Source organism: Bidens hawaiensis, unplaced genomic scaffold (genome assembly GCF_021521415.1).
Source record: "Bidens hawaiensis isolate Kalapana, Puna unplaced genomic scaffold, B.hawaiensis_p1.1 tig00051443_1, whole genome shotgun sequence".
In the NCBI taxonomy this organism is placed as follows: domain Eukaryota; kingdom Viridiplantae; phylum Streptophyta; class Magnoliopsida; order Asterales; family Asteraceae; genus Bidens; species Bidens hawaiensis.
Window position 1 is genome coordinate 25,418 of NW_027499228.1, and position 14,232 is coordinate 39,649.

Here is a 14,232-nt window from a genome sequence, read left to right on the forward strand (position 1 = left end):
ATCAACACTTTGTTTCATTAGTAGAGTAACATAATATTTGTTTTGTTGAAATTGGTTATGTAATAAATGTTTAAGAAATAAAAAACGAAATTTTACAGTTTCCAAAAAACAAAGAATTCGGTAATATAACTTTTTAGAAAAAATCTAAATTACAGGACTCCAAATTTCTTTAGAATCATTGTTTCAATGGTTAAAAGTTTTTTTTTAAAATGACTACGTTTATAATTTTATATTAAAGATACAAAATTAATAATCACATTAATTGGAAATTTATATTAAATAGCATAATTAAAAATTTATATATATGAAGTGAGAAGTTTCGCAGAATTCAAACTGAATTAATGAGTCCTTATTGTTAAAACATGTGTTGACATCTTTAATAAAAAGTAATGTATACATTGAACAAAATTATGTTTTAGGTTTTATATTATTGTAAATAGTCATTAATGTATGCATTATATAAATGTAACTCATGGGTCAAACCATTTTTATCAATGATCTATGGATAGCATGGATTAAGGAGAAGAGAGATTAGAAGATTGGTATGGAATTTTAATCTAGAAATGAATGTTGTTAGGACACATAGGCATCATTATTTTTGTTTATTAGTTTTGTAAGATGTATGTATATATATATATATATAAAATCTAATTGTTAGATGTTAATGCTAATTATAAATAGAATTATTTGTTGTTATTGCGTTTGTCTAATTGTTAGATGTTTTGGCTGTTTTCTTATACATGTTTTTCTTTGAATCAAGAACAATAAATAAAAGACTTTTAGGTTTTTCTTAATCGATGCTAATGTTTGTTTTTATGGTTGATGATGGCAGGGTAGATATCATGAGATTTGGAGCTACAGTTTATGAAAGTGAAATTCTCACTCAATAGAACATTTAGACTTATCGTGTAAAAATTTGAAATTTAGAATATGTTTCAGATTGAACTTATTATTGAAGTTATAATGTTAAGATTTTTACATATACAATTTTATTGACCTTTTATTTTATATTGTATATATTCTGATTTATGTGACAAAGTTATATGCCACAAAAAAATAGTAGATATATATATATATATAAATTGAAGCCGTTTTTACTGACACAAAAATTTGTGTCGCAAAAGTTTTTTTTATAGTGTAGCAAAAAAAAAGTGTCACTAAAACTGGTATGAATATGTAACTAGGATTAATTTTTATAGGCATAAAAATTGTGTCACAAAATCTTTTTTTAATATTGTGGCAAAACACATAGTGCCACTAAAAGCCCAAAAACTTTGTACGGCATATAAAAAATGTGACACTAAAAGGCTTTAGCGTCACCACTTCTAGTGACACTTATTTTGTGTGCCGCACATTCTTACAACGATCTTTAGTGGCACTTTTTTGCTTTTTAGTAGCATTTTTTGTATGTCACTATATGACATTTTTTTTGTAGTGAACCGCTACCCTCTTTCTAGTTTTCTTTCGGATCGATAATCTTTCCTTCTTTCTCCTTCTCCCAGATTTGTAACCGTGTGCTTTGATACCACCGTTGGTAAATCAAGAACATACACACAATATGAATGAACAAAGATGAAGAACAAGGATGATATACACTTTCTGTATTGATCGATCTGAGTTTTACAATGAGTTTGATGGGTTTATATAGCCATCAAAAATAACTGTCAAACATTTATTTACTTTCAGTTGTACATATTTGACCCTTCTACTTTTACAATTACATAAAACATTCTAAACATACTTTCAACTAATGACACATGGACCTCTATATTTAATTTAACTTCCAATATATACTATCAAGCAACTACTCAAAACATATATAAAGAAAACAAAATTAACCATGATGATATGTAAATCATCATATCAGGCACTTTCAATAGCAGGTTTATTAAATCATTTTAAAAATCACAACGGCTCAAAATAATATTAACTACGGAAAGGCTTCAATAATCGACTGAAGTGCAGGAATCTTGATGATATTGTAACGACCAAAGCCTCCTTCATCAGGTAGTTTCTTCCATTCGGATTCCGTCCGCTCTCTTCCACCCGAAAAGTGTGCAAACATCACTAGATCATATGTCAAACGCATGTCATCAAAAACATCATGTGTTATAGGTTGTCGAACGATGTCCACGATAATAAGCTTTCCAGTTTCCTTTGGTAACGCTTTTCGACAGTTTTGAAGTATCTTAATGCAATCATTATCGTTCCAGTCATGCAAAATCCACTGATTAATTAAAAGGCAAAAGCTAGTAAATATATATCACCATATATAAATAATTTTATAACACAGATTTACCTTCATGAAAATTGTTTCTGCTGGAGGGATGGACTTAAACATGTCCCCAGCAACATGTGTAATAGTCCCATCATATGTTGGTGCAGTGGATATAACATGTGACAAATCGAAGTTGATACCTTTAAGAAGTGGATACGCCTTAACAATCTCGAATATTGCGGTCCCAATACCGCCCCCAACATCCACCACGCTTCCTTTCAAACCAATAAATCCATCTATATAGCTCGACATGATCGCATCCATGGTGTTTTTTGCGGTGCACGCCATACCCTCATTGAAAACCTTATTAAACTCCGAGTTAAGTAAGCAAAAATCAAAAAACTCTTCTCCATGAGCAGCTTTAAAAGCTGTACCACCTTCTTTTATTGATCGACTCAGTACGTGCTAAGGCAAATTAGTAACTGGGTTCGTCCGTAACATAACTAGGGGTGCTAAACTCATACTGGTGTCACATAACAACCACTTTGAGCACTGGTTTAGGGAGTAAACTGGCTTGTCTGATTGAACAATCATATCGAACACTTTTCGATGGACCAAGAACGTCATGAGCCGTCTTAGCCCATCAATGTTTATCGATGGGGAGTCAATCGCGGTTGAAATTTCGGAAAGTGTGGCCGGACATCCATGCTTTTTTATTATGTCAGCAATGCGGAGCTCAACACAACATCTTATAGACATGCCATCTAGAGCACCATATAAGTATTGCAATATTTGAGCCTGACCTCTTAGCATGGCATTACTATTTGTTTCATTTTGGTTATTATTCGTCATCTTGATCAGAAACTAGCTTGCTCTCTTTAATGGAGTTATGTGAATTGAAGATGCATATTTATATACGCATTTATGTTCAGTTCTTCATTTCATATATTTTATGTAATCTTTTCGGGATCTTGATCTTTTATTTTATTAGTCTTTTTTGGGATCTTCATTTAATTATTTAATACTTTTGTTGCTTGTTAGTTGATGCGTGTTTTTTATATATATCTTTCATGTCATTTTCTGCTTTGGGTGTATCTCAAAATTGGGGGTCTTTAATATTTAAATTTGTGACTCTCTTTAACATGATGATGCGAATACTTCAAGTTTCTAGGTTGAGCATTTTTTTACTTCATCTTGGTTGCTTTTTGAGGTTTGGCTTGCAGTTGCTTCGGGTGTCATTTCCTGCCCATCTTTTCTATTTCTGTGGGTGACTTGTTTGGGTTACATGAAGACATGAAAGGCTCCAACATGAAAAAGAGAATGGTGCAATCGGTTATTATATATGTTTGCAACTTTGCATCTTAGACTATATTTTGAAAGCTCGGAATGATATTATTTATTTACTTGTTATCTATAATAACAAGTAAATGAGAAGTTTGGCGACATAAGAGTTTGATTGGTCCACTTGGCGGCATGTGATTGTCCAATTAATTTGTCTTTTATTTACTTGTTATCTATAATAACAAGAAGACGGTTGGGTGGCGAAAGTTCAGGAGATCAAGACGTTAGGATTTCTTTGGATTAAGAACCAGACTAATTAAGCTAATTAATTTCTTAGTGGAGTCCATCTGGACAAATTAAAATTCTGTGTAATTTGTTTTGTTTTGTTGGGCTCTAGCGTCTCATTAATTGTTTTATTGTTTGAGTAAAACATCGTCTTTATTTCAAGAAAACTAAATATTATATAGTATGCAGTCGCTGGACAATGAATTCATGCAACCCATTTTTGACAAAACTTTTAACTATTAATATGTTTTAGTTTTTCGTTACGTCAAAAATATTTTATGATTATCAGTCACTTTGTTTTACAATATCATTATTATCATATTTTTCTTTAGTTAATATTATTCATAATTTTTATTATTAAGCACCACACATCTGCTTGGGGGTGTGCGAGCTGTTAAAAATTGTGAACCGATTCAATTAAATCAACACGACCGACCGAGTTATAACCCACACGAGTTATACCTAGGATAACGATCATCAAATCCACTTAAGCTAGTTAAACCATTATTTACATATAATAACGAGATAGTAATGCTTATTTATCAAATAAACATGGACCGATCAGCTTTTGAGTTAGAGATGGGCTTGGTGGCCCAGTATGTATTAACTAGTTTATTAGTTAATATACTTAACCTAATCAAATGAGGTTTATAATAAGAAAAACCCTAACCACCAAAAGGTTCTCTCTCTCAACTCAACCCTCCATCGGTCACCCCTGCCCACCAGTCACTGCCGCCGCAAGCAGCTCCGCTGCCGTCGCTACTTCTGCCCGCTGGCCATCCTTGCCCACCGATCACCTCTGCGGCTCCCGCACCTGCTGTTCCTGCCCATTGTCGCTGCCACCATGTACCGCCATTGTCGAGGCTTTGTCTCATTCGTTTAGTTACCTAGCGAAGCTTGTTATCCCTCGGTGTCTCAACTAGTTATTCATTAACCGTGGTATGTTTTTTTTTTCTCACCGGTAGATAATGTAATAAATTATTTAGTATATTTACTGGGTTCGTATTGTTTGTAACTGGATCCTGTCGGGTTTTGTTTTGGTGTTGATTACTCGTATTTGTTTCGATGCGTTTTATATTAATTAACTGGATTAATTAATTTACTAGTTATTATCAAAACCGGTTTTCATAATAAAGTTTGACTGACTATCACTGAAACCCAACAATGATATCAGAGCCTTGGTTACAATATACGAGTCGGTACCGGTCTTTTAACCGAAATTAGAACACAACTTTAAAGTGGCTTTAAAGTTAATGATCTAATTGTTTTTAGGGCAACTTTATATTTTGGTCAAAATTTTATTTGTTTTATTTGATCAAAAGCTTTGCCCGATTTGTTATGTGATTGTTTTATAATATGTAAACATGGCGCGACCTTGTTTTGTGTTTATTTGTGATGAGTTTGGTTTTGACCATATTAATGGTTTAAAGTTGTAATTGTTAGGGTTTTTCTTTTAGTGTATATATTTTTGTAAATATTGTATTTCATTTATAAATATTGCAATAAACGAAGACTCGAAGACAAAGACAAAGACCAAGGAAGCCAAACAGAAAAAACGAAGTCAGTGGGAGTTGCTTAAGACGAAAATTGGATACACTCAAATCAATCCTTGTGGTTGTTTGTATGCTGTGACCCCATGACCCTTTGGCCTTGTTAATAGGCTCTACCAAGATCGAAAAAATTTTGGCCATACAGATTTACATATTTTTATTGCTTTTGTGGTTGCTTGTATTTTATAAATGTCATATCATAACCGACCACATACCAACACACACACACACACACACACATATATATATATATATATATATATATATATATATATATATATATATATATATATATATATATATAAAGGAGTTTTAAAATGTTAAAACGATCATATTAAAACAACAAGTTCTAAAAGGAGTTTCACAAATTAACAAATTTTGTTTTAAAAACAAATAATAACCAATTATGTTTTGCGAATTAAACTAAATTTAATTTTAAAAACTTATAACTTAATAGATTTTCTATTAACTTAAAATTGGTTATATATATCACGACAAATTTAATTTTAATAGGTTATTAAACCAAGGGTTCGAGAGATGAAATGGTTCATCATTTTGTCCCGATTAAATATAGTAAAATTGGATTTTTCTCTATTTGGTTAACAATTAAATCCCAAATTTTTAATCAATAGTCTATGTCATCCTACTATAAGCTATATTTAAGGTATACTATGAAAGTTCTAGTGTTTAGAGCCACAACATGCACTTGATTTTTAGCCTATCCCTTCAAGGTGAAAGGGTTTCGTTGACACATCCGGCTCTTTCAAAAGTAGATATACTAGGGCGACTATTACTTTACTCTTTTGTTACATGCCACGGCCGTCTGGAGACTAAGGTGGGCATATATGAGACTAAACGTGTCTAATTAGGCAAATGTTGTCTTAAAAGGCCTCATACTCGAGAGTTGTGTTTATCCACAATTAACAATCGTTGTCAGTCTGCCAAACCAATTACTAATATTGCGTGCTATAACTGCCATTACTAATAGGTAACCAACTTCTCAAAACTCCTATTCTATTCTTGTATTTGAGTCATTAATAAAAGGAATTAATTCATCAAAAATACTAATGAATTATCTTTTGCTTATTAAATAGATGACAACTGATAAGAACTCCAATAGATGACAACTGATAAGAACTCCTATTATGCTCTTAAGTCTATACTTGAGAATAAAAAGCTAAATGGCACCAACTTTCTTGAATGATAGTGCAATATGAGACTTGTTCTCAAAATGGCATCGAAGCTCTACGTTATCGATGGACCAGATCCAACCGAGCCTGAAAACGCTACAACCGCTGCCAAAAGAACTCTTGAATAACCTAATGAGGACTCTGTTGAGGTCTCCTGTATTATGTTATCAAACTTGTCCTATGATATGCTTGAGAAACTCAAGGGCATGCTCCAAAAACAAGCGCTTCAAGAGCGCTTCGACACCATGAAACATCTAATTACCTGCAAAATGGAATAAGGATCCCATGTTAGTACGCGTGTATTTAAGATGAAATGGTACATCAACCAACTGAAGAAACCTGATTATCCCCGACTAGATGAAATGACAGTGGACTTCATCTTGAACATTCTCCGCAGCTCTTACGATGACTTCGTAATGAATTTCAAAATGAACGACTGGCTGAAGATAGAGCCGGAGCTTCATGGGATGCTCAAAAGGGATGAGATGAATATTCCAAACAAAAATAATCAAATTCTGATGGCCAGATCTGATGGTGTCAAGAAGCCCAAACCCAAGAACCAGGGTCATAACGGTAAATGCAAGAAAAAGTTTATTGGTGCTGCCAAGTCTGCCACCAACACTACCAGAAATGTTGCAAAGATATCACCGCCGCCTCCGTAGGAGCGCCAATGTTACAAGTGAAAAAAATGGGACACTGGAAATGTAACTGTCCCTACTATCTTGCTGAGCTGAAGAAACAGAGGGCCAATAGTGAAGGCTCCTCTAAAGGTATTTCTATTTACGTAATTAAACTTTTCACTGTTTTCCAACAACACATGGGTATTTGATACTGGATGTGGTTACCACAACGTTAATGTCTTACAAGAACCTGAAAACTTGAAGATGCTGAAACAAGGCGACATGGAGCTCATCGTTGGTGATGGGAAGAGAGTCATAGTTCTTGCAACTAACACATATCATTTTTCGTGTCCATCTGGCTTTGTAGTTACTTTAAATAATTGTTTGCTTGCATCTAGTTTGACTAGAAACATTATTTCAGTTTGTTAACTTTTTGAACAAGGGTTTAAGTACGCTTTTAATGGTATTGCTATTTCTGCTTACTCGAATGATGTCCTTTTATTTTGAGGCTAAACCTCTAAATGGTAGATTGATGTTCAAATAAACAATAATGTATATAATCTTTCAAAACGTATCAGATCTGGCATCAATGATACATTTCTATGGCATTACTGACTTGGTCATATAAGCAGGGCAAAAGTAAAGAAACTCTAATCCAACTGGATTCTTAAATCCACAAGAACGGACTTTTTTGACGACTATGAATCCTGCTTAGCTGTAAAACTCGCCAAAGATTCCTCACTCATAAAAGTGAACGAGCAAATGATCTGCTGGGACTCATACATAATGATGTTTGTGGACCTTTTAGAACCATGTCTAGAAATGATGAAAGATACTTCATTTCTTTTATTGACGATTATAGTCGATATGCTTATGTGTATCTTATGAAACATAATCATGAAATTTTTGAAACGTTTAAAGAGTTTCAAAATGAAGTGGAAATAACTCGGAAAAACAATTAAAATGTTTTGATCAAATTGAGGTGGAGAGTATCTCAGCTCAGAGTTCATCAATCATCTAAAAGAGAGTGGATTGGTTTCACAGCTAACTACACTCGGCATACCCCAACATAATGGTGTGAGCGAGAGGAGAAATCGAACCTTGCTAAATATGGTCTGATCGATAATGTGTAGAACTAACTTGCATCACTCCTTTTGGAGCTTTACCCTTGTGACCGCCACCCGCATTATCAATTTGGCTCCAACTAAGAAGCTAAACAAAACCCCATATAAGATACGACATTAGTGTAAATCCAATTTGTCTTAACTAAGAGTATGGAGATGTGATGCATATATCACCAGGGATTCTGGTGACAAGCTCGATCCTCGTGGTGTAAATGTTGTTTTCATCGAGTACTATAACCAAAGCAGATATTATTTATTTCATCTTGATACAAATTTGATTTCTATAAATAGGAAGGGACACTTCCTCGAGAAGGATATTCTTGAACGAGGAACTGGAAATAATATTGTCGATCTTGACGAAATTCAAGAACCATAAACAATTGCTGAGGAAGTTAGAGCGTTTGATCAACACGATGTTGTTGGTGATTGATCAGACGTAAACACGAGCGTTCGCAGAGGTAGTAGGAATCACAAAGAACCAAATAGATACCTATGGCATCTTGATGGTCCCGAAGTCCTATTAGTAGCTAAGTGAAATGACAAACCTACTAACTACAAATATATTGTCTTTGATCCTGAATTTGAGAAATGGCAAGAAGCCAAGAACGTCGAGATTCAATCTATGTCTGACAATCAAGTTTGGAACTTGGTTGAGCTACCCCTGAAGGTCGGGTAGCAGAGAGCAAGTGGATTTTCAAAAGAAAAACGAACATGCATGGAAATGTATAGGCCTATAAAGCACGGCTGGTTGAGAAAGGTTTTGAGAAAACGTTAATTACATTATACGAGCCAAGTTCTTTTCGCTAATACGATACATCAATCGTATACGAAATGAATATGTTAAACTAATACTTTATTCATACGTTACTATTCATACTTTATAGTAATACATTATGGAGAGAATTCGGCATGGTAACGACATACGTTAAAGTAATGGCACGCATATCTTAAATTCTTGTGAATAGGATCTTCCTATTTGTAAGCACATACCCCATTCGTTAAACATCACTAACGAATGGAGTGATCCTATTAATGAATGAGCTCTCATTCGTTATGTCCCATAACGAATGGGCATTACTTTAACGAATGAGCCTTCAAACGCTAAACATCCTTAGCTTATGAGCTCCTAACTTAACGAATGAGTAGCTAGTCAAACAAATGGACCCCATTATATATACAATCCATAGCAAATGGGCAAAGCCTAATGACTAAACTACCCTTAACTTATACGATTAGCTGCGGACAACAAATCATGCACTAACAGCCCCCCCTTTTTCGTAGCTGTTGAATACTTTAACTGCAAATCATCAGTCACGATTAATACATTAATGAATTCCCCCTTGACTGACGATTCTCGGGCTTGTGTAGATGATGAGTGGGTGTTTTGCTGTGACTAATTGTTAATAATATTGCATTTTTAGTTTCAATATTTGTTAGAATGCAATTAGCTTGAGTGGTTAATAACAATAATAATAATAATAATAATAATAATAATAATAATAATAATAATAATAATAAAGCAAGTAACGTGATGTTTAGTTTGAAAAGTTTGAATTTATTATTTTCTTGTTGTGATGCTAAAGCACTTGTGGTTAACTTGATTTAATTGATTATCAAAAGTGTATATTGAACACATGTGTCATGGCATTTTATGAAGTGGTGGTTGGTGAAATCAAGCATCCAAGGGATCAGTTAGTTCGATGGTTTATTAGTCACAAGGAGCTGGACACAACAAATGGGCTGAATAAAAGTGCAATAGCCAAAAAACAAATTGGTAGATGTCCATAAGAAAGTAATATAGAGGCCCATGCAAAGAAAATTAAATAGATGGGCATATAGTATACGAGGATGTTATCATTCTTTCGATGGCTGATTTTGTGAGGCAGAGGGTATCACAACTCACGAGGTCAGGGGAATAAAGGAAAAAAAGGTCATTCTCATATATATTTCTAATTCTTATCCATGGCATACAGAACATCAAGTGAAGACCAAATCATCATCATGAGTTGCTAGCCTCTTCTAGTTATACCCGGGATGTAGGGTTTGTATTTTTCAGTTTTCTTAAGTGCTTAAGAAAGAATGATTTTGTACTTTTTTTTATGATTAATCTATGAGTATTGATGTTTGGTATTATTGCGCACTCAACCGGTTTAGGTTTATTTCGATCAGAATGATTTATTGGTCGGTTTCTATTATATTTGCTTATAGGGTTGTTTTGACTAGTTTAAATATGATGAAGCATACAATTGCTCTTAGTTGAGTCACACTGGCAGGGACTGTTTGATAACCAGTGCCGTGTGTTAGAGATTATCGATGCCTAAGGTTCGCCTAGTTAGTCAATCTGATTTGATCTTTGACAATTAATCTATTAAGTGAACATGATATTACTGTATATTTGCTTACTTGAAACCCGGGTGTGATTTGTCTTTATTAATTGTTTAAAAGTTGTTTAATATCTAGCTTAATATTAGAACCAAAACTTCTTTGCTTGTGTGATCAGCACTATTAATTGTTACTTCATAATATTAGAAATTGGTTACACGTTACACTAACCACATACTCCTCGTGGCTCGACACCCTACTTACCCTAGCTTACTTAGGTGATTAGGAACTTGATTCAATTGTTTTTAACTAGATAGCGATAGTCTAGCATCAAAATGGCGCCGTTGCCGGGGAGTTAGTGCGCTTATGTTTTTCGTATTATTTGATTTTCTTATTTATTTTAGTTTTAAGTTTTAGTTTAAATTTTATTTTTCCATTTGACGCGGAATGTGTTATTTGTGAAGGTAACGGGTTTATGCACACCCGCCACTCAGGCAGATATTCACATTTATTTTCAAGCACGAGATTGAGAGATTAGCTCGGCAGAACCGAGCTCAGAACAGAGGGTCAGAAAGGGAAGGCCAACCTCAGATCCAGAATAGAATCCATAACCAGAGCCAAGAACCAAAACCACTACCGGAAGATAATGTTTTCAACCCTGCTAATGAATACCAACCCGAAACTGACCAACTCCCACTGATAAATTCCAACCAACAACCAAACCCGAACAACTCAGCTTGTTAATCTAGAAAGCGAAACCGAAACCAAAACATTGATCAAGCTAGGTAGTCAGCTCCACATAATACCCCTAGACACAGAGTTCAGATTAACCCTGATAAGGATTATGTCAGTATTCTACAGAGGATGAAGAAGAAGGGGAATGGAATGATACTGGTCATGGTGTAGAAGGAGATAACGGGACAGATTGGCGAGTAAGAGATAACGATGGATTTGAGCCAATATTCAAGGGCAATGAAAATTGGGATGAAGTGTTGGAAGAACTAGTGAACCACAGGCAGGGTGAGTTCGTTAACAGAAACATGGGGAGAAATGGTATTGGGAGAAATAGGGTTAATAAGGCAGAAAGATTTGACAGAGATCACGGTATTCAGGTTAACAAAGGAGGTCTTGTAAATCCTGGGGGCGAATGAGGAATTTGTAGCCCCGGTTTAGGGTGTTAACAGTCGGTTTAAACCGGCCATTTCAGACGGTCATCACCGATTGTCCCGCAAGTTCGTGTACAGGGGCAAACGATTTTTAAATCCCGTCCATCATACATCAATATCCTACCTCATTTTCACCGGGATGGCCTCAGAAGACCCATATTCACACTTGTCTAACTTTTCAGCTATTTGTGGGTCCATTGGAGATGGTACGTTTGACTAGGACGAGGTTCGATTACGGTTATTCCAGTTTTCATTGAAAGATAAAGCAAAACATTGGTTTAACTAGCGCTGAGATGCATCAGATGTTTCTTTATGAGTATTATTCCCAATCAAAGACAAGTGAGGCCTGAATTGAGATTCGCCATTTTTCACACTTACCGGGCTAACTATTTCACGAGGCATTCACTAGATTCAAAGAGATGATTAGAAAATGCCAACACCATCAGATTGAGTTGTGTTAATTAGTGAAGTGCTTTGTTGACGGGTTGACTTACAAAGATAGAAAACATTTAAATGCATCATGCAATGTTCAACTATTAAACCAACCAGATGAAGATGACTAGGATTTTCTTGAGTTTATGTGTGAAAACTCTAAGTCAGAAGCAGCAACAGAAATACGAAGACACCATACTACTTCCAGATTAGTAAATTCATTCACGAGTGAGTCTGAACGGATAACTGAGTTGGAACGTGAACCAGATGGGTACATAATAGGGAAGAAGAAAGAGGTTGTAAAAGTTGGGGTTAAATTCCTGGTATGTGAGGACTGTGGTGTGCTCGGGCACAAGGCAGAAAATTTCCCCTAATTTTATGATGATAATGATGATGATGATGATGATGATCTCGAGGAGGTTTATATGCTTCTGGGGAGTCCAAGGGCTAACAGTTTAATTCAAACACTTATCAGCCTGGTATTAGGAAAACAGCTTCCCAGTCGAACCCGAATTTTCATGGATCGAACCAGAACAGACAGCAGGGAAGTTACCATCAAGGCGATTATAAGCTTACTTGGAATCAGGACCAGCTGAAAGGGTCCACGGAAATTTCGAACGAGTCTGTGCACTCGAAGTTGGATGCATTGCTGAGGATCGTGACAGATAATTAGAGTGACAACAAGAAGCAGTTTGAGTTACGGGATGAATCGTCAGAGGCAATGTCAAAGCAGATTGGTCAGATCGCAACAGGTATGGCAAAGTTGCAAAAGAGTGCGGGTCAACTCCTGAGTGATACTACAGTCAACCCGAACCATTACATCTCAAGTTCGAAGAAGCACGTTGTGAATGACTATTAGATCTCATATCTAAAGCTCAATTATCGATTAACGGATCTAGTTCATGATTACTCTTATAGATTTTTCAATTATGTATATATTAGTATTAATTGTATATATGTGTATATATATTATAGAATATATTGAATAGGTTAATTATGTGAAGCTTTGATTGAGAGAAAAATTGGACAGAGGTTCAATACATAAACTCAAAACTTAAATTAAACAGTGGACGAACCCACTATATATAGAAGACAGGTCTAGTTCGTTACACATTCCGTAACGAACTAGACTCCTGCTTCTTTACAATACATTAAATAATAAACAATAATGAACCGCCTCCTGATTCGTTAAACATCCTTAACGAATCAGGAGGAAACTTAACTTAATGTCTAGTTAGTTAAACATCCTTAACGAACTAGATTGTTCCACTAACGAATTAGTTTAATATAATATAAATAACTTTTACATTGATAAACGATAAATACAAAAATATAATTACAAAGACTTGAGACGCAAAACCGTGTACTAACAGACGCCCCCTCGTCTTGAGCTCTTTGTCTTTAAAATACTTGAAGCGTTTAGTCTGCCAATCTCTGCAGCTGTGAATACCATGTTCATGACACACACGAACAACGCGTTGAAATTGCATTGCTCGGTCATAGTCTTCACGATGCTCAAATAATATCTTATTCTTGAATAGCACGTCATTTTCAGTCTCTGTCAAGTTCACGAGCCACATCGGATCAATGATCTTTATCAGCTCTGTCTTTAAGCCTTTACCCAACACAATAACGGCCTCGCCAGTTCGGTTGTCGTAGTACCAGCGGTTGAAAGATAAATACATGTGTTGATTTAGTGTCTTCACCGGTATACGCTTCATAGTCTTTGGCGACTTTACCTTAAGTACCAACTTCCTCCAACCTGTTCTTGGATCAATCTCATCGATACGCTTACGGGTTGGAACCTGTGGCTTGAAAAATTTAAACCCATGGTTTACCTCGAACAGCAGATGTTGATGAAACTAATCTGCATGTCGATTTCCCCCATGGTTCATGAAGGTCGACACGCAAGGGTACGAACGTACCAACGCGGTAATGATAGAACATCGGTAATCTTTTCATAATATTGAATGCCGTTCTCCCATTTAACAATACAAACCTTTAAATCAGAATCATAAAGCCATGAAATAATGTCACCTCGTAC

At 35.2% G+C, this 14,232-nt stretch overlaps 1 pseudogene across 1 annotated transcript; it reads right to left on the reverse strand.

Moving 5' to 3' along the window:
• Window positions 1–1,873: 1,873 nt before the first annotated feature.
• LOC143599054 (xanthohumol 4-O-methyltransferase-like) lies at window positions 1,874–3,176 on the reverse strand (annotated as a pseudogene). Its single transcript, XR_013147229.1, has 2 exons — window positions 2,300–3,176; window positions 1,874–2,227 (listed from the first exon to the last, which is right to left on the reverse strand). The product of XR_013147229.1 is annotated as a xanthohumol 4-O-methyltransferase-like (transcript).
• Window positions 3,177–14,232: the final 11,056 nt, after the last annotated feature.